Source organism: Anabrus simplex, chromosome 8, assembly GCF_040414725.1.
Source record: "Anabrus simplex isolate iqAnaSimp1 chromosome 8, ASM4041472v1, whole genome shotgun sequence".
NCBI lineage: Eukaryota > Metazoa > Arthropoda > Insecta > Orthoptera > Tettigoniidae > Anabrus > Anabrus simplex.
In genome coordinates, this window is record NC_090272.1 from 105203711 (window position 1) to 105230378 (window position 26668).

The 26668-nt window shown below is 38.0% G+C and overlaps 1 protein-coding gene across 4 annotated transcripts in view; it reads right to left on the reverse strand.

Moving 5' to 3' along the window:
- Herc4 (HECT and RLD domain containing E3 ubiquitin ligase 4) overlaps window positions 1-26668 on the reverse strand; it is a 362042-nt gene that overhangs the window by 183003 nt on the left and 152371 nt on the right. The gene's annotated exons all lie outside the window — the stretch shown is intronic.

The window sequence follows — 26668 nt, forward strand, 5'->3', positions numbered from 1 at the left end:
TGCATAAGTACCAACCCAAAATTATCATAGCAAAATATTTACAGATTTTAATCACACCAAACTGCCCTAAAAACAGCATTGAGAAAACTGAGATCATGCCCTTGAAGCCCCTGAGCATATATAAAATCTTCATAAATGATTAAAAAAATTAATTCTACAATTTAAATATATTGGAGAAATCATCTCACACAACTTAAAACGAGAAAGAGACATGGATAAATAGGACAAACAAAATGAAAACAGCCCAATTTCTAACCTAGTCAACGTATAACAACAATTGCCTGGCGTCAGACACCAAACAACACTATAAAACCGTAACTCTCCCGGAAGCCACTTATGCTTGTGAAACCATGTTCTAAATGAAAAATGAAATGACCAGCTTATCAAAACTGAAAGAAGAATCATCAGAACTTACATAAACAAAAAATACCAGGTTGAAAGAGTCTGGAGAATCCTTCCACATGAAAAGGTTTATCGAAAGAATGACCCAATCACCAGCACAATAAAGAAAAGAATCTCTTATTTCTTTCAGATCTTGTGACTGCCAGGAAATCGGCTTTTACAACAACTAGTGAGGTGAAATCTTGGAAAGAAGACAGGAGGGCAATGGATCCACAAAATTCAACAAGATCTCAAAGCAAGTGGACTCGAGGTAGCAGATGCAGAGAACAGAAATAAAATTCCTTCTTAAGACTCATAAATTTTCAGTAGAAATGAAACACAGAAAGGCTATAGTGATTTCAGACGAATTGAGAAAATTATAATTGGAACGAATGAAAAAGTACTAAGCGATCACAAGATCCAAACAGTACAACCTTCAAAGAGAAAGTAAATGTGGAATGACTCAAGTGGACCAATGTGGCAAATAAAGTTAATAATAATATACAATATGTAACTTTTCATTTCATTTAAGAAATCCCGCAATGCATTGATCAGGATTCAAACCACAGCAACCTTCTGAAAACCCAGCATGTGTGTGAATGTCGTATTTTATGGCCTTCTATAGGTTGAACCTTATAAATAACTCATCTCTGGGTGGAAGTTATCGTGAATTTGATGATGGAGAATCTATAGACAGTAATGGTTACATCAGTACGAGTGAAAACAATGACAAAAGTGACTAATTTTGTGAACAAAAATGAAGCAAGTGATTTGGACTGATGACACAAACAGCATTGGAAAAAAATAAATTCTCACTTGTACAACCACCAACAAATGGTGTTGGTGTTATATTAATAATAATAAAAAGAATAATAATAATAATAATAATAATAATAATAATAATAATAATAATAATAATAATAATAATAATAATGTTATTTGCTTTACGTCCCACTAACTACTTGCACGGTTTTCGGAGATGCCGAGGTGCTGGAATTTAGTCCCGCAGGAATTCTTTTTACGTGCCAGTAAATCTACCGACATGAGGCTGACGTATTTGAGCACCTTCAAATACCACCGGACTGAGCCAGGATCGAACCTGGCAAGTTGGGGTCAGAAGACCAGCACCTCAACTGTCCGAGCCACTCAGCCCGGCGGTGTTATATTGAGAAGACCTAGTGCAATGTGTGGACAAAATTGATCAGATCAGCGACAGGATAATTCAAGTTAGACTCGGACTTGAGAGTGAAATCAAGGATTTTATACAGGTTTATGCACCCAAACCGGGGAATGCAGACGAATGTTTAGAAAAGTTTCTAGAAGAACTGAAAAGTTGTACTGAAGACAAAGAGGCTGTAATAATGGGAGACACGAATGCACATGCTGGAACAGACAGACAGGGAAAAGAAGAGATAATTGGCCCCTATAGTTATGGAAACCAAGATGAAGAAGGAGATTTGGTAATAGATTTTTGTAGAAGGAATGCATTAATTGTTGGCAATACGTGGTTTAGAAACAAGAACTCACAAAAAATAACTAGATATGATTGGGGAGATAGAAAGACAAAGACAATGATTGATCTAATTCTGGTTGAAAAGGAGAAACAGACAACAGGAAGATGCGACAGCAATGCCAAGAGCAGATTTCGAAGGAGACCCTAAAGTGGTAGGAGCCAAATTAAGACTTGGTAAAATAATGAAGTTAATAGAAAAAAGGGAAAGAAAAATAAAGGGATGGAAAGTTAAAAGAGAAAGAAATAATGGAAAAGTTTCAAGAGGATCTGAAGAAAGAAATTCCCAAAGATGATGTGAACAGTGTGGAAGAGGAATGGACATGTTTCAGAAATGGATTAGTAAAGTGTGCAGTAAACACCTGGGGAAGACTATCAGGGAGGAAAAAGGAAAAGGAGACCCCTTGGTAGGACAGCAGGGTAAAGGAAGCAGTTAAAAAGAGAAACAAATGGCTTGGAGGAAGTGCATAGGCAGCCATAGTACAGAGAATTGGCAGAAATATAAAGAAGTCAAAAAGGTATGTAAGAAAATAGTACAAGAAGAGAAACGGAAGAGCTGGGAAAGTTTCACAGAAACTTTACAATAGGATAGAAAAGGAAATAAAAAGCTTTTGTATGGTTTGTGAAGAATAATTTATGAAATAGGGAAGATACAAAATTTGTAAAAACTGAAACAGGACAGATATTGATGCAAAGAGATGACATACTAAAACGATGGGAAGAATACTTCTCAGAATTGCTAAATATTAAATACAGTGAACTGGTAGATGAGAAGAAGCAAGAAGAAACAATGGAGAAAGAAGAACAAGAAAAGGAGATATCGATGTTAGAAATAAAGAAAGCCATACAAAAGATGAAGAGCAGTAAAGCAGCAGGAGTGGATGAGGTAACTACGAAAATGATAAAAGCAGCAGGATCAATAGGGCTACAGTGGCTGTATAGATTACTAGCTGATGTACCCGTGCTTCGCTACGGAATTCTACATTGTTTATAGAATTCTAGGTTAGGTAGTGTACACGATGTGAATAAGATTGTATTAAATTGCATAGCTTTTAACGTTACCCTGGAAATGCGATGGAGAAATCACCAAACTTCTTTTCTCATATGAAGATTGCATTAGGAAATTTTCATAATGGTAGGCTCGCTTGCCTACCATCAGTTACAATCGGGTTGGGGAATTGCATTATAATGGCAGACACTCACTCTTCACCTGCCTTTTTACATCCTCGGAAAGACTGTCTTACGAGGGAACACATACGTGTGTTTCACTCAGATTAGGTTGAAATTCGGTAGGAATATTCGTGGGAGGCAGTAGAATGCTAAGGTGAAAACTGCATGTGCCCAGCGCAAGTTTAAACGCCAAAATAGAACAAATAAATAGTCGTAAAATTAGAAGTGTCGCGGGAGTATCTGGGTGTGGCGGAGAGGTAGGGAGGAGCGAAACAGCGGACGTGAGCAGCGTATAGTAAGGCTGCTCGCTTGAGTCGAATGAATGACCACCCACACGCCACCCTACCGGCCACTCTTCTTTACTACCCCGCAGTTCGCACATACCTCGTATCTTCCCGATTAGAAACGTCAAAGCAGATCAAGAGGTGCACATTGATTAGTCGTCAGATGAGACAACGTTCTTACAATGACAGGCAAAATCTGACGTTCTTATAGTCATTTTTATGAATGGTGACTGTATATTTACTTTAAACATGAACGGTAATAATTGATTTTCAATCCGCGGAATGTAGTAGTGTACCTTCAGAATTGTTTTGCAGAGTGTGACAAAAAAAGACACCCCATTTTATGAAGATGAAAGGAATTTGGGATTGGAATTATATCGTAAGTAGATCAATGTATTTATACATATTTACTTTTACGAGAAAAACAAGCATTCAGAGGAATTGCGTTCTTGTCTCCGTTTTACAGGTCAAATTGCCAACAGGGTTTTGGATACCGATATGACAGTCTAACTGGATGGCACATTGGATATGTCAGATGACGACTGATTTCGAGGAAGACAATAGTGAAACACCGTTATTTGACCTCGTCTCCAAAAATATTGCTCCTAACCCTGCATCCACAATGGCTGAACGATGCCTAATCGCAATAACTTATAAGAAGAAGGTCGTCGAATATTGGCGAAACAAAGGTGGGAAACAGAGGTGCTTCGCATCAGTGAAACACAGGTTTCGTAAATTAAAGTTCCAGCAAGAGCTTTACGGGTAGGAGCAACAATTGGAAAATGGTGGCACAATGGGAGAAAAAAAAAAATTTTTTACGAAGAGGACTTGTCAAAAGTTCAAAGAAAGTGGACAACGAAACAAAATTGTTCACAATATAAATATTAAAAAATGGGCCTTAAAGTACGCTCGTCTAGTTAGCTACGACGCGTTTCGAGCGTCTCATTCCTGGGTAATGAGTTTTAAAAAGAAATTCAAAATTGGATCAAGAAAAATTTGCAAATTCGTATCTAAAAAGTACCAATTTGAACAAGAAGATACTAATTGTAACGCGATACTGTTTGTGGAAGAAGTGTCGCAATTAATAGAAAGTCACAGCCCAGAGTCCATGTAATACTTATCAGTCTGGTTTTCATGAAGAGTTCCATTCTGGCAGGACCCATAATGAACGAGGAGAAAAAAGTCGTATTAGCGGAAGCACAATCTATGAATTCACTAACTCATAGCTACACAATACAGCCAATAATTTTGGCAGATGGACAACTCCTGCCGAAGTTGCTAGTGGTGTTGAAAGAAAAAAAATGTCAAATTTGGTCCTAAAATAGAAAAAAAATATTTACCGCACCAAATGTGTACACTTTGCCTTCACTGGCAAACTGACCAAAGAACTTGTACAGAAAAGGTTACGGGATGTTTATTGTGAGCTAGTACTAGAGTACAGTGTTTTAATTCTCGATTCCTGGACCGGACAGAAAGAAGAAAGTATTTTAAATGCTAAAATTGGGAGTAAGAAAATCATTAATGTTCAAACAATTCCAAAAGGAGCCACTGGACTTATCCAGCCGTTAGATGTTTTGGGCTTCCGCATTTGGAAGCAATTTATACGTATTTTGTACAATTTAATTTTGTTAAACTCGTTAGACATCAAGGTACATTTAAGGAACAATCTTATAAAAGTGCAATCTTTGACGCATAACCAGTTCTCCTCTCCACGTTTTCGTAGCATATGGCAGTACAGTTGATACAAATGTGGCTATGTTAACAAGAAACCTTCACAATTTGTTAATCCATTCGATTACTGTTTCAAAGAAGAGCCTTCCTATAATCAATGTAATACTTGTGAAAGCGACAGCGCTGCACACAGTATCTGTGCCTTGTCCAAATTTTTGTAAACAATCATTATCGCACTAATTACAACGAGTAAAAAGAACTCGTGTGTGAATTTTTCAAACCTTATTGGCAATGTTGTTCAAACATCGTCCTTTGTACACTTGTTTCATGTGCTGTTTTCATATTTATGTTTTGCACATCTAATTGGGAAGTTAAGGGGAACGCGCTAACTATACACTGCCTGGCTGCTGGCACAGCTCGACACACCCCGGTTGGCTCACGTCCGCTGCTTCGCTCCTCCCTACCAATCCGCCAAACCCCGATACTCCTACGGCACTTCTAATTTTACGACTATTTATTTGTTCTATTTTGGCATTTAAACTTGCGTACATGCAGTTTTCACCTTAGCATTCTACTGCCTCCCACGAATATTCCTACCAAATTTCAACCGAATCCGAGTGAAACACATGTATGTGTTCCCTCGTTAGTAGTTTTCCCAAATGAAATGAACAGAGGTCATTACAATGATGTCAGTAGGAATGGCGTGAGTAAAAGCAATGATTTCACATGAAATACTCGATCAAATGAAAAACCACACATTTTTTCTCACTTTCAATGAACAGTACTGCGGTGCCAATCTAACAGTCCAAAGTTCCAGAGCTGGAATGACCAGACCGCAGACAGCCGTGATCCATGAACACTCTTAGTCTTTTGTCGGGGGGGGGGGGGGGTCGAATAGTGGAGAGTCTCAGGGTAAAAACTATGCCCTTTTACTAATCTGTTTCCTAGGAGACCCGACGAGACGGAAAATCTCAATTTACTACACTGGCGGCAGAAAAATCTATCTGACTTGGAGGCAATGTTTTCCACCAAGCTAGAGGGAGAAATCCCCTCCTCACTGCTATTTTGAAAGATATGAACATAGAATTTAATAAAAGTGAAAAGAAAGAAACTCTTTTCAAGAAATGGCTCTTTTCAGGGTAGAATTTTGAGTTATTTAGTGAATTGTGGTGGTATAATTTGGTATATGCCTAAATGTTAATTCTAGACCAGGTCATACTACTACTACTACTACTACTACTACTACTACTACTACTACTACTAAGTGAGCCTCTGCCTTAAGAGTGCATACTGCTCATTCAAAACAGCACGTCAGAGTAGGGATCGAACAGCTGGAATACTATGATGAAGTGAGTTATGTACCAGCAGTACGGTGTCAGAAAATGCATGAGCCAGAGGAATGACATGCTAAAGAAGAAAGTTTTCTAACCCCCCAGCTATTTCCCGCCAATATACAGTCAGGCTGTTATACTCGGTACGCAGCAGTAATCCCATCTATCGGAGTTGAGTGGCAGCATAACACTCAAAGAACATCAAAACAAACAATGGTCAAGTAATGTTATTGTTGATCAATGTTATACACTTTCAATATTGTAGGCCTTTACATTTAGTTTTCTTCCGACTCTGAAATACCACTCTTATCATAATCGATACGGTAAAAGTGAATAAAACATAAATGGTCGGAAATTGTATTCTCTATAAATTTTGTTATATAGTACTTTTCGATAGGACCAATGACATATGTATTTTAAAATTAAATTTTAGGCACCTTCCCCTAAACTACAATTTCATACAGGGCAAATAAAATTGTTTGTAACTTAGACTGTTATTTCTTATTCCCCGACCCTATATACCGACTTTCATTAAATTCTGTTAACCCATTTTCTCGTGGCTCAGAGTTGATATGGACTTGGCAACAAAAATACAAATTCATGAATATCTGTGTTATCAAAGCCGGTACGGTAACAATGTATGACATAAATGATCGGAAATTTAATTCTATATAACTTTAGTTATATAGTATTTATCGATAGGACCACTGATAATATAAATATTTGAGAATTTCAATTTTAGGCCTTTCCCTAAACTACCATTTCACTCAGCAAGAGTAAAATGATTTATAGCCCAGATTGTAGTGGCTCATCCCCCGACTTCACATACCAATTTTCATTTAATTCTCTTCAGCCGTTTTCTCGTGATGCGTGTACGTACGTACATACATACAGACAGACAGAAATTACGGAAAAGTAAAACTTGCATTTCCTTGTTAGTGTGGACATGACCGATACAGAAATAACATTCTTTTCGAATTCTGAGCAATGTACAGACAAAACTTATTTTTTATATATAGATAGATTTAGAATAATCTGGAGAAAGAAAGGGATCCTAAAAGAGTGGGGAAAGGGTTTAATTATCCTGATCTATAAAAAAGGTGATAAAAAGGAATGTAATAACTACAGAGGGATCACCCTTATTGCCCATGTAGCTAAGATATTTGAGAGAGTATTGGAAGGAAGACTGAGGAGGAAGGTAGAAGGAGAATAGAAGAAGACAGTATGGCTTTAAGAAAGACAGATGAACGTTTGACCTGATGTTTACATTAAGACAAATGATGGAGGCCAGTGCATAGGCTGCATGGAGCCACCGGCAGTGCCAATGCACTATGAGAGATTTTGTCTCATTACCAAAAATTGATGCCTGTCTGGGCATCAGATGATATAGATATTGATTCCCATATGGAATGCACTAGCCATGCGTCGTGGTGGGTGTGCTATTCACCAACTGATGAGCCTAACTTGGCACACAGGGCGAAACTCTGGCAACCAGGAGTGAGTTAGGTGGAAAATTTATAATGTCCAATAACAGACCATTTATATTGGCATTTACTCAATTCAGGACAAATATCCCAGGTTCCCTATTGGAATCAACATCTATATCACACACCACTTAGTCGAGCAGCTCGCCTCCTTTCTCCCAAGTCTTCCCAGTCCAAACTATGCAACATTTTTGTAACATTACGCTTTTGTCTAAAATCACCCAGAACAAATCGAGCTGCTTTTCTTTGGATTTTTTTCTAGTTCTTGAATCAAGTAATCCTGATGAGGGTCCCATACACTGGAACCATACTCTAGTTGGGGTCTTACCAGAAACTTATATGCCCTCTCCTTGACATCCTTACTACTACAACCCCTAAACACCCCCTCATAAGCATGTGCAGAGATCTGTACCCTTTATTTACAATCCCATTTATGTGATTACCTCAATGAAGATCTTTCCTTATATTAACACATGTATACTTACAGTAATCCTCATAAAAACTTTCACCCCAACAACGCAGTAATTGAAATTGAGAGGACTTTTCCTATTTGTGAAACTCACAACCTGGCTTTTAACCCCATTTATCATCATCTACTGACCATCTCACAACATTATGAAGGACATTTTGCAGTTTCTCACAATCTTGTAACTTATTTATTACTCTATACAGAATAGCATCATCTGTCTTAACTCTGATTCCACTTCTTTACTCATATCATTTATATATATAAGAAAACAAAGTTCCAATAATAGGAGAGTGTGTTGTACCTTGGAACAGTTGCATTATCTTTGATCATAGTAAACATTCTTTGGATCAGTTGATTTGAGTTCATTACTTTGCCACCCTGGGCAGCACAGTTTGTCTGGTGGCATCCATTGTGGTTTCAGTTCCAAGTTATTTAAGTGTAAAGCATTTTGGTACTTGAAAGTATTTTTAAAGTGATTTCAAATTGGCATATTATTATTATTATTATTATTATTATTATTATTATTATTATTATTATTTTTGCTATTGGCTTTACGTCGCACTGACACAGATAGGTCTTATGGCGACGATGGGATGGGAAAGGCCTAGGAGTTGGAAGGAAGCGGCCATGGCCTTAATTAAGGTACAGCCCCAGCATTTGCCTGGTGTGAAAATGGGAAACCACGGAAAACCATCTTCAGGGCTGCCGACAGTGGGATTCGAACCCCCTGTCTCCCGGATGCAAGCTCACAGCCGCGCGTGTTTAACCGCACGGCCAACTCGCCCGGTAATTGGCATATTAGTAGTTCTCACATGTAAGAGAGATTCCTTCAATATTTACACTAAGTTAGTATGGAAATGGGCTAACCTATACACAGGTTACATTTTCATTCTACCTAACCTATAAAAGGAAATTCATGTTTTTTTTTTTCTGAAATGGCTACATCATGTACCTTGGAACACGCACACCCATTGTACCTTGGAACGTGTTCCAAGGTACATTACAAGGTACACTATGTTCTTTTGGATACTATTTTGAAACATTATCTCGTCCTTATTCTGTATTCACCTGAATCCAACTCAGTATTAATAGATCTAGACCCAATAATCTGAAGTTGTCTACAGATCTTGACCTTCTCTTGATCAAAACAGACGTCCCCTCGTATCAACTCAAATTATCAGGCCCTTCCCCACAGCTGAAGAGAGGAAACCAGGGAGCACCAGGGGAAGAAGCAAAGGGAAGTCAACAATCCTAACAGCTACTCATGACAAATATGATCCCCAACCTAACTTGTCTAATAAGACAGAAAGTAATGAATCTAAAACTTCGACTGCAAAGAAAAGGACTGAAAGGAATATTTTCCATTCAAAAGAGGAACCTGATTTTGTGTCTTGTGGTAGTGGAGCAGATTATGCAGCTTATCTGCTGGAAGAGCAGCAAGAGGATGACTTTGCATTAGGCCTACACTTGATCATCCATGTCTTCCAGGAGAATTTGTTGTGATTCAATTTCAAACAAAAAAGTCTTGTACATTATGTTGGTAAAATACATGAATATGAGAAATGTTGTTCTGAGTATAAAATTTGTTTTTAAAGGGACAGGGTAACACTAAAAACTTCATCTGTGACAAGGATACACTATGTGATGTTCCCGAGGAAGACGTCATAATGAAATTGACTCAGCCAAATGTATCTGGTGGCACCCAGCGACAAAAGAAATAGATAACATGTGATATTACATGTGATAAATATCATAGATGCACTATTAAACAGATTTCATAACTTTCAGGAACAACGTTCACTGAAACAAATCTGTGTTTGATTGTACTGTTGCTGTAATATGAAGGGAAACTGATAACAAAACTAGTTTACACTGATTCTTTTTATTTTCTTATTATTAGTCACTTTCATCAAATTGTTAAGAGTCATATTTTAGAGACTTGTAATGAGAGAATAATACTGTGTCCAGTGACACAACGTGTTTAATATTATGTATACATGTATAGATGAATAACAACATTATTTCTTGTTAAAAATATAATATTTTTGTAACATTCAGTAATTCTGTCATAACTGTTAACTCTTTCCGGTCTAACTGCGAGCATAGCTCGCAGCGGCCGTACTTGCGTTCAGGCCGCGCTGCGGGCATAGCCCGTAGTAAGGTTTGACAATTCACTAAAAATTGAGAACGAGCTATGCACGCATTCTGGTGGTTACATCGTATTTCTTCATGTATTAGTTACAAGAGTATTTAAGTAGATGGCAGTTTTATATGTCTAAGAGAATTTACAATATTTTCGATCAACATGCATCAGTAGATGTTGTCACTCAGTGAGCTTTCTCTATGGTGAGCTCCAAGACATGGCTTCTCGCGGCAAACATGTGCTTGACGAAATTGATATTCTCGATATTTTATGATATATTATATGTTTATGCGCAAATGAACATATTATTGACATATGAACTCGAAATAACTTCTTACATTTCATTATGATTGGAGTTCGTTTTACGGCCTAGCTCATGTTCCCGCGCATTTCAAATTTGCGTGAATACGTAAGATTTCTACATATTAGTACAGTTGTCTGTTTAGATGACTGTATTTTCTCTTTCTAGATGTCTTTTGTGGTATATGGAACAATATTTTTACATTTGAGTAACTTTTGACAAAATTTATCAATTAAAATAAAATTCATAAGATCTCCCATTTTCATTATTGTAATTATTACTATTATTATTGAAAAAATATTATTTTTTATATCATACTCATTATTGTCGTTGTTTTGTAATTGCAATGCACATTTTTATTAACAAAATAGGGTAAATATAACAGTATTTCAGAAAACTGCTTGCTTAGTTATCCGTCAGAACTTTTTTCCATTCGCAAAACATGGTATAATATATAAACAATTTTAAAATCTCAAGTGATACTTGACATACTAAAACAGCGTTTTTCGAAACTAGATGTTCAAACAAGCATAAAGAAAAAAGAATCATGCAAATATCTCGTACAGGTACAGAGATATAATGTTTTAAATATCCTTAAAAATGCTCAGTCCAGAAAGTTAGTTAGGGATATTAAGGCCTAGACTGGAATGGGTTAAAGTTGTTCCAAGGTACATGACTATGTTGTACCTTGGAACATGTTGCAGAGTTCAACAAAATGTTTTTTAAAAACTTACTCTGACACCGAGCACAGTGCAAACTGCATTAAAATAGGTGGAAAGAACTACAGGGTGGCGCACGAATAGTTGACACATTTGAAAAGCAAATATAAAATGCAACTTATGTACTATGTTGTTAAAATTTCGCGTACGCCTTCCCCGTTTCATGGAAATATCTGTAGAGGTGACACTGCTGCTATGTCTCCAAATTCCTGGATTCCAGTGAGCTTTCTTCCATGGCCGACCACGGCCAACTCTCCGTTCTGCAGCGCGCCAAAATGTTATCTGTTATTGCGAATCAAATTGTGTTACGGCGACACAAAAAAATTCGTGCTGTACTTCAGACTAGGTGGGCACCAGCAAGGAACACCACCCTTCGCTTATACAGAAACTTTTGAAAGACAAGGCAGTGTGAAAGAAGAAAAGCAACAACATGCATCAGCAGTTCAATCTCCTGAGGGTCGCCATGCAGCGCAGCCCAGACAAGTCAACACGGGGGGCTTCAAGAGAGAGTGAAATATCACCCCATTCAGTTCAAAGAATGTTACCCGGGTACCTTCAATTGTACCCGTACGAAATGTCTGTGCTACACAAGCTAACAGCTCTTCACAGGCAGAAGAGTTAGCAGTACACCTTATGAACTCAAGATAAAGATGAAATACTGTTTAACACTTGGTTCTCTGATGAAGCCTGTGAATTCTTTTTATGGAGCTATTGGGAAAAAAAACCTCTTCTCTTCAAGACCTCAAGGCCGCATAGAAATGCGTGCTCGGTTTGTGCAGCTCTCCAGTGAAATTCATGAAGACATGCGCCGCAAAGTCGTCAGAAACATGCGTACTGGTCTCGAAGAGGTTATCCGCCGAAGTGGAGGCCACACTGAACATGTGATATTGTGAAATGTATATCCAGGTTCCAAGCTGCCTGTGTCTAATATTGCATTAGTGTTCTGTGAAAAATAAAGTTGTTATTCTAAAATTAAATGTGTCAACTATTCGTGCGCCACCCTGTATATTAATGAGGAATAATAAGGATTCACAAAATACAAAAGAGAAATTAAAAAAATTAAATGTCAAAACTGCTCCTAAGTACAACACTCTCCCCTACTCCCTTGAGGAATTCCCCTCTTAATTATTACAGGGTCAGATAAAGCTTCACTTATTCTAATTCTCTGAGATCTATTTTCTAGTAGTATAGCAACCCAGTCAGTCACTCTTTTGTCTAGTCCAACTGCACGCATTTTTGCCACTAGTCTCCCATGATCCACCCTATCAAATGCCTTAGAATCACGATACAGTCCATCTGACTCCTGAATCCAAGATATCTGCTTTATCTTGCTGGAATCCTACAAGTTGAGCTTCAGAGGAATAACCTTTCCTAAACCTGGACTGCCTTCTATCAAACCAATTATTAATTTTGCAATCATGTCTAATATAATCAGAAAGAATGCTTTCCCAAGGCTTACATGTAATGCATGGCAAACTGTCCGGCCTGTAAATTTCAGCTTTATGTATATCCCTTTCCTTTATTTACAGGGGCTACTATAGCTCCTTCATGCAAACAATAATAAAATATGTACTTCAGATATGGTACTATATCCCAACCCATTGTCTTTAGTATTGTACCCGGGCGAGATGGACCATAGGCATCATGATTTGGTATTATAAAGTAAATTCAGGGATATGAGAACATTGAAATACACACTGTAAGTCAGTTGGATGGACGGAAAGATGTCAACATTTCAGACCTACATGCGACAAGCTGGAACCAGGAGATTTAGGCCTGTATAATGGGAGGTGTATTTCCAAGTTGAAAGTTAACAGGATTACTCAAGCAAGAAGTGCACAGATAGCCAATCCATTAGTTACAAAATTAGAAAGGAAGAAACTCAAAACAAAGGGGCTGATTGCTACAGGGAAGTGATGGAGCGTTTATTCCTGAACAAGGCTGCTAGCCATATTTCACCAATTCTGAGAAATGTCGCAATAAATTTTCCCATGCCTCCAGGCATATTGTTGTCAAGTTGTCGAGGAGAGGTATGTTAAACTACCCGCTGCAGTTTTAGCCAATGACAACATTTCTAAAAGGCCACCAGATGCACCAACATGACAAGAGTAAAATTTGCAATTATCTTCTCAGTTAATGATAATGAAAATATCCAACCACCGAATTGAACAGATGGGAACTTTCAGATATCATCCCCATGTTAATTAATTGTAAGTTTAATGAATTAAAATATAGAATTCCAGGAATAGACCCCCCGCTGGACCGCTACTGGTCAGAAACACCACGCATACATGAATGCCGACTTAGTGCACAAAAAGAGGAGGACAGAAATCCAATAATATCTTCGTGATCTACGAGCGATATGGGATAAGAATATGACACGTGAATGTTTATCGCCAGCTTATTAAGTAGGATAAGTTAAGACATCCAAATCAACATGCAAGTGCCGATTTATGAAAACCAACCCCCCTCTCTCTGGAATGACCACGAATGACCCACGCAGGAAGGCACATCATCCATAAATACGATGGACTGGAACCTCACGGACACTCTGACACTTCAAGTCAGTACCTCGAGATGCATTCTAATTCAGTTAGTTAGAGCCGCGATTACATGGAGACGGTTCCACGCTGAAAGTATGCGAGTCATTATGGAAGTGTCCGACTCGTTGGCTGAACGGTCAGCGTACTGGCCTTCGGTTCAGAGGGTCCCGGGTTCGATTCCCGGCCGGGTCGGGGATTTTAACTTTAATTGGTTAATTCCAATGGCACGGGGGCTGGGTGTATGTGTTGTCTTCATCATCATTTCATCCTCATCACGATGCGCAGGTCACCTACGGGTGTCAAATGGAAAGACCTGCACCTGGCGAGCCGAACCCGTCCTGGGATATCCCAGCACTAAAAGCCATACGACATTTCATTTCGTTATGGAAGTGGAGATGGACAGTGAGATTATTCGTAGTACCGAGTGTTAATATCAGTATAACTGTATAATGAATTTTGTACACTTATAAAAGTTTCAGCGACTGAAAATAAATTATCAACGAAGGCAGTGTGCGGAGTCTGAATTAATAAGTTTCAAGATAGATGGTAAAACAATTATCCGGAGCAGGAAACTGTAGGAGCGTGGCGAACACTGGGCGGCCTAGGAATATTTCGGGAAGTGCCGGTTGACAATCGCGGATCGCACCGGGTTGAATAAAAACGACATACCGTTGTGAGTGTCAAGGCTTATGGTGCAGGCATAAGCGAAGAAAAGAATTGTGAAAGTGTAATGGGTATTAGGCACCTATAAGTGTTTTGTTGTATAAATTATTGTAACTTCATAATTAAGGTGTTAATAATGGGAGTGGTTTTTTATACTAATGTTATAAAGTTCAGCAAGATAAACTAGTAGAAGAATATGGGGCCACGGGTCCTCTCAATCGCCACAAGACAATGGAATTCTACACAGGAATGAGTACACAAATTTGATATACTTGGGGATGTTATCGTGATAAGATGGGGATATGTGTAAATTAATCATGGTTGCTTAACATAACGCATGGATTGCTTTACGAATCCATGATTTTATTTAAGATAGACAGATGAACTAATTTACATTAACGTAATTATGGGTTAGACTAATTAATTGATGATTTGTTTGTTGTATATAATGTAAATATGGGTATCTGTCAAATAATGCATGCTGTTTGTGAATACATTGATTTTTAAAGTGTCAGGTTTTTCTTTATGCTAACCCAGTTTATTTAGATTTCTCAATCAATGGGGGTGATTATTTGTACCGTAGTTATGCATATTTATTACCAGACATCCAGATATATGGAAGTGCCAGGGTGTAAAATTATGTGTTTGTGTACGGAAGGTCATGAGAAATGAGAAATAAGAAATAATAATAATAATAATAATAATAATAATAATAATAATAATAATAATAATAATAATAATAATAATGCTTTGAGAGTTTGCAGGTCTAAATGAGTGTTTAATAATAATAATAATGCTGTGTGAAGAAGGCACGGGCCTAGTTTGATAGAATGATTGCAAGTTAAAGTAATTTAAGTATAGAGATAACGTGTGGCGTGCAAGACTTTAATTCGGGTGGTAAATTTGACTTTAACATTAATTGTTGATTTAATGTTTTGGACTCCATAATAATCATAAATATTTGTTTAGAAGTGATAAGAGGCATTTCTATATGATGGTCACGCTATGTTGAAGGCCTAGTGTGGTTTAAGCTCATTTTTTAAAATTTGAATTCGTGCGGGACAAAAATCTGGCATGAGATGAAATTCAGTTGTACTGATGTCAATGAAGAAATAGACGAATCCTGAGGCCTATGTCGATATAATATGCCGATCCCGGTGTTATGAGTGACAGAAGCGTCCATGCACCGAGGATTAATTGTTGAATTAAATGTTATGAAGAGTTCCAGTGGAATAAATGGACTTCAAACGAAAAGGATGGAATAATTTAGCACTCACAACAACTGGGTGGAGATTCTTAGCCGCAAGGTGCCATGGGATTTGAGATTTGTCTTGGGAAGACATGGTGTTCTCATAAATTGACAACAGTACGAAATGAAGGTTGCGGTTTCGAATACCGTTACTGTGTCTCGACCGATGTGAAATCAGATCTTGGTGGTTCATATTGGGATTTAATATATGTCACTAAATTCTAAAGATTGGAAATTAAAATATAAAAATTTCAAATTATTATTAATAATAATAATCAAGTAAATCATGTCTTAATTGATTGCTTAGTGCCAAACTAGACCGAAATTGTAAAAGGCTATGCATTAAACATACTATAATAATAGTTAACTGCAGTGTAACAAGTTAAATTAATAAATAATAATAATAATAATAATTTGAAGAAGAATAAAACGAAAAAATTATATTATTTCTGAGAGTAATAATAATGGTGAAATGAAATAAAAATATTAAATAGATTATGATTCAGTGTTACGAAAATGATTATCTCCACTGATGAAAATAATAATAATAATAATGGTGAATTGAAATTAAAATATTAAAGACGATGATTCAGCGTTACAAAAATGATGATTTCCACTAATAATAATAATAATAATAATAATAATATTAATAATAATCTGCACAATCTGTACCTTCGTGGACTTCCAGAAAGCATTTGACTCCATTGACCGGCAATCTCTCTTCCAAACACTGAGTGAGTACGGACTGGACAACAAGACTCAAAAAATCATCAGACTAACTCTCACCAACACAACCTCCCAAGTAAAATTCATGGGAAATATATCTGAAAAATTTCAGATAAAAACCGGTGTCCGACAAGGAGATGGACTTTCCCCACTACTCTTTAACATAGCCCTGGACAAAATCATGAGAGAATGGGAACAAGCTCTAAAAGCTCAAGGAAATTGGCAACAATTAAGTATGACAAGAAGACATGTAAAAATCTCCTGTCTCGCTTTCGCAGATGATCTCGCGGTCCTTGCAACCAACGAACAACAGGCAATCAGCCAAATTGAAACTCTCAAGAAATGCTCAGAAAAATTCGGCCTACAAATCTCCTTCTCAAAAACCAAGGTCATGTGCAACCACTGCAGCCTCCAGAATTTGAACACGAAATTTGGCACAATCAAAAAAGTAACCGAGTTCCAATATCTCGGAGAAATTATAGTACCAACAGGAAAAGAATAGAAGGCCCTCGAGGTCCGCATCCAGAAAATGAAGAGAGCCCTGGCTGAATGCAAAACATTTACAACAAAAAATGCCTTTCAATCTTCACCTAAATTCGACATTACAACACTGTGATCAAACCTGAAATACTATACGCGAGTGAAACACTGGATCTCCACAGGAAAACAGTACTCAAAGACATCCTGAAAGAGGAACGTAAACTCATCAGAAAAATTCTCGGCCCAAAACTGGCTGACGAAGGATATAGACTGCAATCTCGTACAAAAACCGAGGAGCTCTCAAACCTTGCGGCCGACATCAGAAAAAGACGCCTGAAATTTTACGGACACATCAAACGCCTTCCAGAAAACAGACTGACAAGAATCTTACTTGAGGCAACAGAAAACATCAAAACAAATAGGTGGACAACGGAAATCCGCCAAGACCTGGAAAAATCAGGAATCAAAGTGGCCGACATCGCTAACCGAACCTGCTACAGAACGAAAATCAACAAGTGGGAAGTAGAGTCAGAGAGAAACCACGAGAGGAAGACAGGAGCTAAGTGGACAGAAGAACGAAGAACCACGATGAGAGAAAAACTGAAGGCTGCCTGGCAAAGAAGGAAATGCACAACTTCTAAGTGAGCTTTGCGTGATCAGTTTTCTGGTCTTTTTCGCATCTAATAATAATAATAATAATAATAATAATAATAATAATAATAATAATAATAATAATAATAATAATAATAATTTATTATAAAACTGATCATTAAATGGTGCAGATTAATTACGAGGAAACACAACCCTTTGTTTGAAACGTCGGCAAAGGTTAGCATATAATCATCCTGGATGATAAATGATGATAATCAAATAAATGATGATAAAATAATTGATGATAATCAAAATAAATGATAATACTCAAGAGGTAAGTAATGATAATGATAATTATATAATAATCATAGAAAATATTAGACACAGCCGTTGTGTGTCGGATTAGTCGGAACCATCATTGGTACTCCACATGGGAGATATTTGGCAGTACGTGCGAATTAACCCACGGACGGCTCGTCACAATTATGCGAGCATTACAAATAACCTTCCCGTACGTTAATTTGCTGTATTGACAAATGTAAATATTGAGTTAAGCTTTGAGTTGATGAGCTAATCTGGTTATGTAGGCTAGGGTCCGACCTTCCAATTAGTTCCTATTTTAGATACGATAACATTTCCACGGTGGGAATCTGGCCTACCTGAATGTCACTACCCGGAGGCGACTCATATCCCACGGAAGGTGGAGATGATGGTAAATCAAGTGAAATGTCCACTCATACGGACGTGAATTCGATCCCCAGTGACCAGCGGGACGAATTCACCAAATGTTATTCACACCACCAGAATAGTGAGGTGAAACCAAATTTATGTATTCCTTTTCAGGATGGAATTTCTAAAGTGTAATAATTGTCATCACTTGCAGTTTGTGAATGAAGTTAATAAATTGCTCCTTATAGCAAATTCAGTAGGAAACAGTTTTCATATCTTTTTATTGTAGTTAGTCTGGTATGCCCATGGAATTTAAATTGTCACTTCCCAGTCCTATTGTGGAGTCCTATAATTTGTGTCCATTAATAAGCCTTCCCCTACCTTGATTTGCACGCCCCGTTCATCCCTGTTTATCTGTGCCCCTAATTTTTTTTTTATTGATTAAATGTTGACATCTAATAATAACTGGTCAGCCCTGAGATTAATGCTAGCCCGGGACTCAGAGGGTGAGCGAGTGCAGTATAGCCCCAGAAATCTTATCAATTCCAGATGCATTTCTAGTTTTCAACTTTTGTATCTTATTGTAAATGTCATTGTTATCGTAGGTAAATGTTAATACTTCTTTAGCATTAGTCACTGCCCTATCTGGACATTATCCTTGTAACCAACAATCTTTACATACTGCTGAGTGAATACTTCTGCCTTTTGAAGATCCTCACATACACACTCCCCTTGTTCATTAATGATCCCTGGAATGTCCTCCTTGCAACCTGTTTCTGCCTTAAAGTACCTGTACATAGCCTTCCATTTTTCACTAAAATTTGTATGACTGCCAATTATGCTTGCCATCATGTTATCCTTAGCTGACTTCTTTGCTATATTCCATTTCCTAGTAAGTTCCTTCTATTTCCTGTAACTTCCACAGCTATTTCTAACTATTTCTTTCCAATTTGCAACTCCTTCTTACTCTCTTTATTTCTCTGTTATAATGAAGTGGGTTTTTACCATTCCTTACCACTCTAACAACTTGCAGAAACTTGCACTTTAGTGTGTTAAAGGATAATTTCAAGCAGAAACAGAAAGATGCACTTCAAGCTACCAACAAGTGTTACAAAGTGTTTCATCGCTCAAAAAGTGGTAAGTTTCCCCAAATAGAAGAGGAGCTTTTGGATAGCTTTTACATAGCGAAGAATTTGCTGTTTCTCATGACAGTTCCAAGAGAAATTGGAACCGTGAACACGTTAGATGGCAGAGAAGATAATTTGCTCTTGAAAGATGCAAGTGATAAAGGCAGCAACAGTTGTTCTTACAGTAGCAGTGATGAATGGCTTACAAAGGACAGGTATTTTCTTCTTTTATGTCAGCATGCCAATATAAATGGATGAGACTGGTACTTTAGGTGATTCATATTTGCTTCAGATGCTTTTATTAGTTTGCAACAAGAAGAATATATTTCCTGTAACTGCCGACTACTTCAGTGAGAAGTGTTCAAGATGCCACATGTAAGCTTATGCTCTTGACAGATCAGAAAAAGCCGACACAATTTTATGCCAAATGACATTCAATTTCCATTTTTCCTTATGGTCCTTGTATATATTTAATGCATTGTCCTTTCATTGTACATAAATTACCTATGTCTGAATTACACAAAGAATTTACGCAGGCTGATTTTTTGCCCATATTTTTAGTAAAAGATCATTAGTTATGAGAGTAAATAAGGCAACCTCCTGTGAGATTTTTTTTTTTTTTTCCCCAATCCCTGTCTAGTTTAACATCTAAGACATAAAAGAGCAACCATTATGTGAACTTTTAACTTTCTATGGTGAACAGTTTTGGAGGAGTAGCCTAATTATTTTGGTTTTGGAGATTTAACCTCCTTTTGATTTCCAGTGGATTCAAACCTTTCCTTAGTGAGCTTATTGTTTGCATGAAGGAGCTATACCAAATGAATGGAGAGTTGCTATAGTATAAAGGCAAGGGTGATAGACATAAAGCTGAAAATTACAGGCCAGTAAGTTTCAGATGTGTTGCATATAAGCTTTGGGGAAGCATTCTTTCTGTTTATATTAGACATGTTTGTGAAATTAATAACTGGTTCAATAGAAGGCAGTTCGGGTTTAGGAAAGTTTATTCCACTGAATCTCAACTTGTACGATTCCAGCAAGATACAGCAGATATCTTTGATTCAGGAAGTCAAATGGACTGTATCGCGATTGATCATGGGAGAATACTGGAGTAGATAAAAGAGTGACTGAATAGGTGCTAAATTTCTAGAAAACAGATCTCAGAGGATTAGAGTAGGGAAAGCTTTATCTGACCTTGTAATAATGAAGAGGAGAATTCCTCCAGGCAGTATTATTGGACATTTGTTTTCTTATATATATATATTATAATAATTTCGTGTGGCTATTTCTAGCCAAATGCAGCCCTTGGTTCAAGTAGTGTATACCACAAAATAAACCCCGAAAATAATTATCCTCTCTCCGGAAAAATTACTGAATTGTTGGTTACATTCTTATTCCAGGTAGGTCTTCAAGTCCACTCTTTTCTGAGTTGTAGAGAATAAATACCAAATAGCACTGATTACACCTAACAGCCAGTGCTGTGGCCTCATTTAGTTCTATACCTCTTATCTTTAAATTGTTAGAAATTGAGTCTAACCATCATAGTCTTGGTCTACCTTCACTTCTCCTACCCTCCATAACAGAGTCCATTATTCTGCTAGGTAACCTATCCTCCTCCATTCACCTCACATGACCCCACCACTGAAGCTGGTTTATGCATACAGCTTCATCCATCGAGTTCATTCCTAACTTAGCCTTTATCTCCGAATTCCGAGTACACTCCTGCCATTGTTCCCACCTGTTTGAACCAGCAATCATTCTCGCTACTTTCATGTCTTACTTCTAACTTATAAGATATCCTGAGTCCACCCAGCTTTGCTCCCATAAAGCAAAGTTGGTATGAAAACAGACTGACGTAAAGATAGTTTTGCCCGGGAGCCGACTTCCTTCTTACAGAACACTGTTGATCTCAACTGCGAGCTCACTGCTTTATCTTTACTGCACCTTGATTCAATCCCACTATATTACCATCCTGGAAGAACACACAACCTAAATACTTGAAACTGTCTACTTGTTCCAGTTTTGTATCACCAATCTGACAAATTCTGTTGAACTTCTTACCTACTGACATTAATTTTGTCTTTGAAAGGCTAATTTTCATACTATACTCATTGCACCTACAGTATTTTCTATTATTCTATTATTGTAAAAAAAGTGACCAGCAGCCATTTTTTTAACTTGTTCTACAAGCATAGAGACACACAGTTTTATCTGTATCTATGTATTAAGCCATACAGCAAGGCTGTGGTGCGAGCTGCAACATACTACGGTGGGTGACAGCTCATGATGCGCAGCAATTTTGTAATTTATCTCCCTCCTCTCGCAAGGAAGTGGGAGCTTTGAAACTTTCACTGTCTATTCTGTAATCTTCTGCCATCAATATGGTTTTTCCTCAACTTAGTAGTAAAACAGGAAACTGCATTTGAGAACCCCCTTTTTATTTTGTGCCTTGTTACACTGCGTAAAAACCACCCATGTGCTGCTTGATTAGTTCAGTCAATGATCGTATGCTGGTCGCTGCTGTGGAATTGAATGCATTCATCAGAACAATTATTTCACTTTGGTGCCATGTTCAGTAGGTTTTAAAAGAGCTTTACTGTCTTTTTTTTTTCTTTTTTTTTTTTTTTTTTGCAATTGTTTTCTTGTTATTATATTACAACATAATCATATTACCTTGCCAGTATATCTAAAAGGATTAGAAACCTTCCAAATGATTGTATCCGTCATACACTCGAGCTTTTTTTCTTTTCTACTTGCTTTACGTCGCACCGACACAGATAGGTCTTATGGCGACGATGGGATGGGAAAGGCCTAGGAGTTGGAAGAAAGCGGCCGTGGCCTTAATTAAGGTACAGCCCCAGCATTTGCCTGGTGTGAAAATGGGAAACCACGGAAAACCATTTTCAGGGCTGCTGACAGTGGGGCTCGAACCCACGATCTCCCGGATGCAAGCTCACAGCCACGTGCATCTACGCACACGGCCAACTCGCCCGGTACACTCGAGCTTAGCAACAATGATAGTTTTAGTGATCTTGGCTCAGAAGGTGACGACAAAACTACACCATTGGTCAAGCTCCGAGCAGAAGTGTTTCTTCTCGGGGGGGCCTTGCTTGAATGTCATGAACTGGTGTGGGATTTGAGTTTCAGCATGAGTAGTGAAACGGAAAGTGAGGGCAAAGCTGCTGTTTTACAGGTGGTTGGGATGTGCGGGGATGTAGGAGACAAAGATATCCAGCAAATTATATTGCTGGTATCAAAGATGAACAGCCGGCCTCGTGGTGTAGGGGTAGCGTGCCTGCCTCTTACCCGCAGGCCCTGGGTTTGATTCCCGGTCAGGTTAGAGATTTTTACCTGGACCTGAGGGCTGGTTCAAGGTCAACTCAGCCTACGTGATTAGAATTGAGGATCTATCTGACGGTGAGATTGCAGCCCCGGTCTAGAAAGGCAAGAATAACGGCCAAGAGGAGTCGTCGTGCTGACCACACGACACCTCGTAATCTGCAGGCCTTCGGGCTGAGCAGCGGTCACTTGGTAGGCCAAGGCCCTTCAAGGGCTGTAGTGCCATGGGGTTTGGTTTTATTTTATCAAAGATGAACTTGTTGATGAGAAAAAGCCTATGGAAATATATACATACCTATTACACAGATGATGAGTTTGAGCTAAATGTGGTGCAAACAAAATTGTACGCTCATCACACAATCGGCTCATATATGTTGATGGCAAAAATGAAAAGAGAGAGAAAAAGTGATACTGGGTCTCCACTAATATTAAATTAAATCAAACTTTTATTAGGAATTTTTCTTCTTCATGGTTCAAATGCCTAATTTATTTCTAAAAATAGGTTGCCAGACACTTTTTATAAAAAGTGAAATAATGTCCGAGAAACGGTTTTTCCTTCAGCTAAAGTATCTTCATTTCACTGATAATGAAGGTTATGATAAGACACACCCAAAAATTTATAACGTGATTCCAAATACTAAAATTCAAAACTGCATACTTCCCAGATCACCTCTCAATTGATGAGAGCTTACCACTATGGAAAGGTCAACTGGGATGGAAAGTATATAAATATACCAAATATACCAAAAAAGTGGTCTTGCTGTTGTATGGAATCGATCAAACTATGTGAGACCAAATCTGGGTGTGTGTGGAGTAATTTGTGATATAGGTGAGGTTTGTGGAATTGATATCTTCCAGTTCACTGAGCCATCTAAAATTTATTTTTACTCTTGCTGAGTCTCTTCTAAATAATAAAGGATATCGAATAGCTCTATATAATTCTTAGAGTAGTCCAGAGCTATTTGACGTATTCAAACACCTCGAGATGAATGCACCGGACATTTTAAAAGCTAACGGGAAAAATCTTTCAAAGGATGTAACAGAGAAGAAACTGAGGAACAGTGAGGCAGCATTCGCTTACCAAAATGAACAAATGGCTCTGAAATGGAAGGATAAGAGGAATGTGTGCAAGCTGAGTGGTATTCAACAATGCAGAAATCCACTCTGTGAAAAAAGCTATGGGAAGGGTTGATTAATCTGACCAGTATCTTGTATCATACAATATGGCAAGAAAGCAAATGAAGTATTACCATAAAATTTACAGACATTTACTGAATGTAACAAGTTCAGGACATTTGCGTTGTAGCTGCCTCTGTGGCCTGGCAGAAGTGGTCAGATTTTTGTAAGGTGGAAAAAAGTCCATGTAACACTCCATGTCATACCATGTCAGCATGTAAAAGATATCTGGTGACTCTTTTGGTGTCTACCCCACAAATTTCACTAAAACCTGACCATAGACACCCAAGAGAGATTTACTGTTCCATCTGATAGGCCTAGAGTAAAACTGCAGCCATCTATAGCACAAGGCAGTCTCTCATAGCATGTCTTTGCAGTCACCTGACATGCTACAAGAGAACGAAAAGCCATACACTTTTTGTACCGTGAAATACTTTATTTATTGGTATTATGTATCATGATCCTCAGTGCATAATGAAATCAGCAAACCACTGAACGAAGTATTACTACTAGGCCCATGAACAGATATAGCATGTATTCCAAAACATTGTTACTCAAGGCTACAGTAAGCATGTTCCTTTAATTATGTGTTTCAACAGACTGTTCTTTACTCACCATAGTTATTGAGCAACACATTGCTGATTGTTTTTATTGCTTTCTTTACAAAATTTAAGCAATCGCCATCATAGCAACAAGATTCCTGGAGTTATTTCATCATTCTGGATTCCCATTCACTTTTTTTTCACCCGTACAGATAGGTCTTATGGCGATGATGGCATAGAAAAGAGCTAGGAGAGGGAAAGAAGCAACCGTGTCCCTAATTAAGGTTCAGTCCCAGCATTTGCCTAGTGTGAAAATAAAAAACCACAGAAAACCATCTTCAGGGCTGCCGACAGTGGGGTTCAAAACCACTATTTCCCGAAAGCAAGCTAATAGTCATACTTTGCTGTTGTAAGAGTTTGTGCAATTCCCACTACATGTTTTTTTATTTAAAAAATTATATCACATGACACTGAAAGTTTTCTCCTGTTTAGTCTCTGAAAATAATTATCCTGAATTATAATTAGAAATTCACTGCAGTAACTATAATTTCCATTTGCACCAAACTTAAAACCTAAATAACCGGGCGAGTTGGCCATGCGGCTAGAACCGCGCAGCTGTGAGCTTGCATCCGGGAGATAGTGGGTTATACAGTAGTATCTGATAGTATCAAACCGATTCTTCACCAGCAGACAATATAGCGGTATTAAGTGTTGTCCAGTCTTCTTCAGAGCTTTCAGGATATTTATCTGGTAGCATTTCAGTCAACAGTTGCTGAAATTTTGCTTCTTTGTTTCCTTCGTTGTAAATGAATGTGAAGGTTCATCACAAATCATATGAGTTGGTGGTCAGTCCAGTAACACTATGCAACAAATTTTAAGGTCACAAAAACTTTTTTCGAAAATGTAGGTGTTCTTTATGTATTTCAACCTCCTGAATTCAAAACTGATACTAAAAACATCGTATGGTAATGCAATTTAATGGTATTATAATAATATTCTGAGCTTCATATGGGGTTTTAGTGTTTATTATAATATACATGAAAACACCATGTGAAGCTCATGAGCAGTACATAGCTTTCAACTGTTCAACCCTTGCACTCCTAGTAGCACGTAGCGAACTGTCACGTTGCAAATGACGCTGCCTTTCCGTCACTGTGTTGTGTTTGTGGAAGGAAGTAAGTGTTAGTCTTAGTGCAGAATGTCTACCCGAGGTTGTGTAAACTCTCCTAACGGTTTTCTTATATATGTGGTGAACTTGTGGTGAAAAAGGACCAAAGAAACATTACTACTTTCGTGAAAAAGGTCTACCATGCCTATTTCGGAGTGAAATAGTAGTAATATACAGTAGTATCTGATAGTATCCAACCGATTCTTCACCAGCAGACAATATAGCGGTATTAAGTGTTGTCCAGTCTTCTTCAGAGCTTTCAGGATATTTATCTGGTAGCATTTCAGTCAACAGTTGCTGAAACAATAATAAAACATGGGCTCCACAGTGTGCATTGTGTGTGTAGAAGATTTACGACGGTGGGTGGCAGGAAAGAAGAAGTTATTACGATTTAGCATCCCTATGGTTTGGCGAGAGCAACAGGATCATACCGATGACTGCTACTTCTGCTCTTGTAAGGTAACTGGTTTCAACAAGAAAAACAAGCAGACTATTGAGTATCCGAACAACATTCGCTCAGCTATTCGTCCTATTCCACATGGCCTGGATTTACCTATACCACAGCCTCCGCAGACATTAGATATGGATGACAGTGATGACATGGATGCCGTGCAGGAGACAGATGATACTGACTTTGAAGTAGGCACAGATGAGGCCCCTCTTCTGCTCACTCAGCCAGATCTAAATGGTTTAGTCCGTGATCTGGGACTGTCAAAGGATAAAGCAGAGCTCCTAGGGTCAAGACTGCGCGAAAGACATTTCTTAGCACCTGGAACGTCCGTTACAGTTTATAGAAAAAGGGACTTGATATTCACGCAATATTTTTCCTAAAAATGACGTGTTAGTGTACTGCAGTGATGTACAAGGTTTGATGGGTCAGTTCAACATTCCGTACGCACCCGGTGACTATTCATTGATTCATCTGAAAGAAGCCT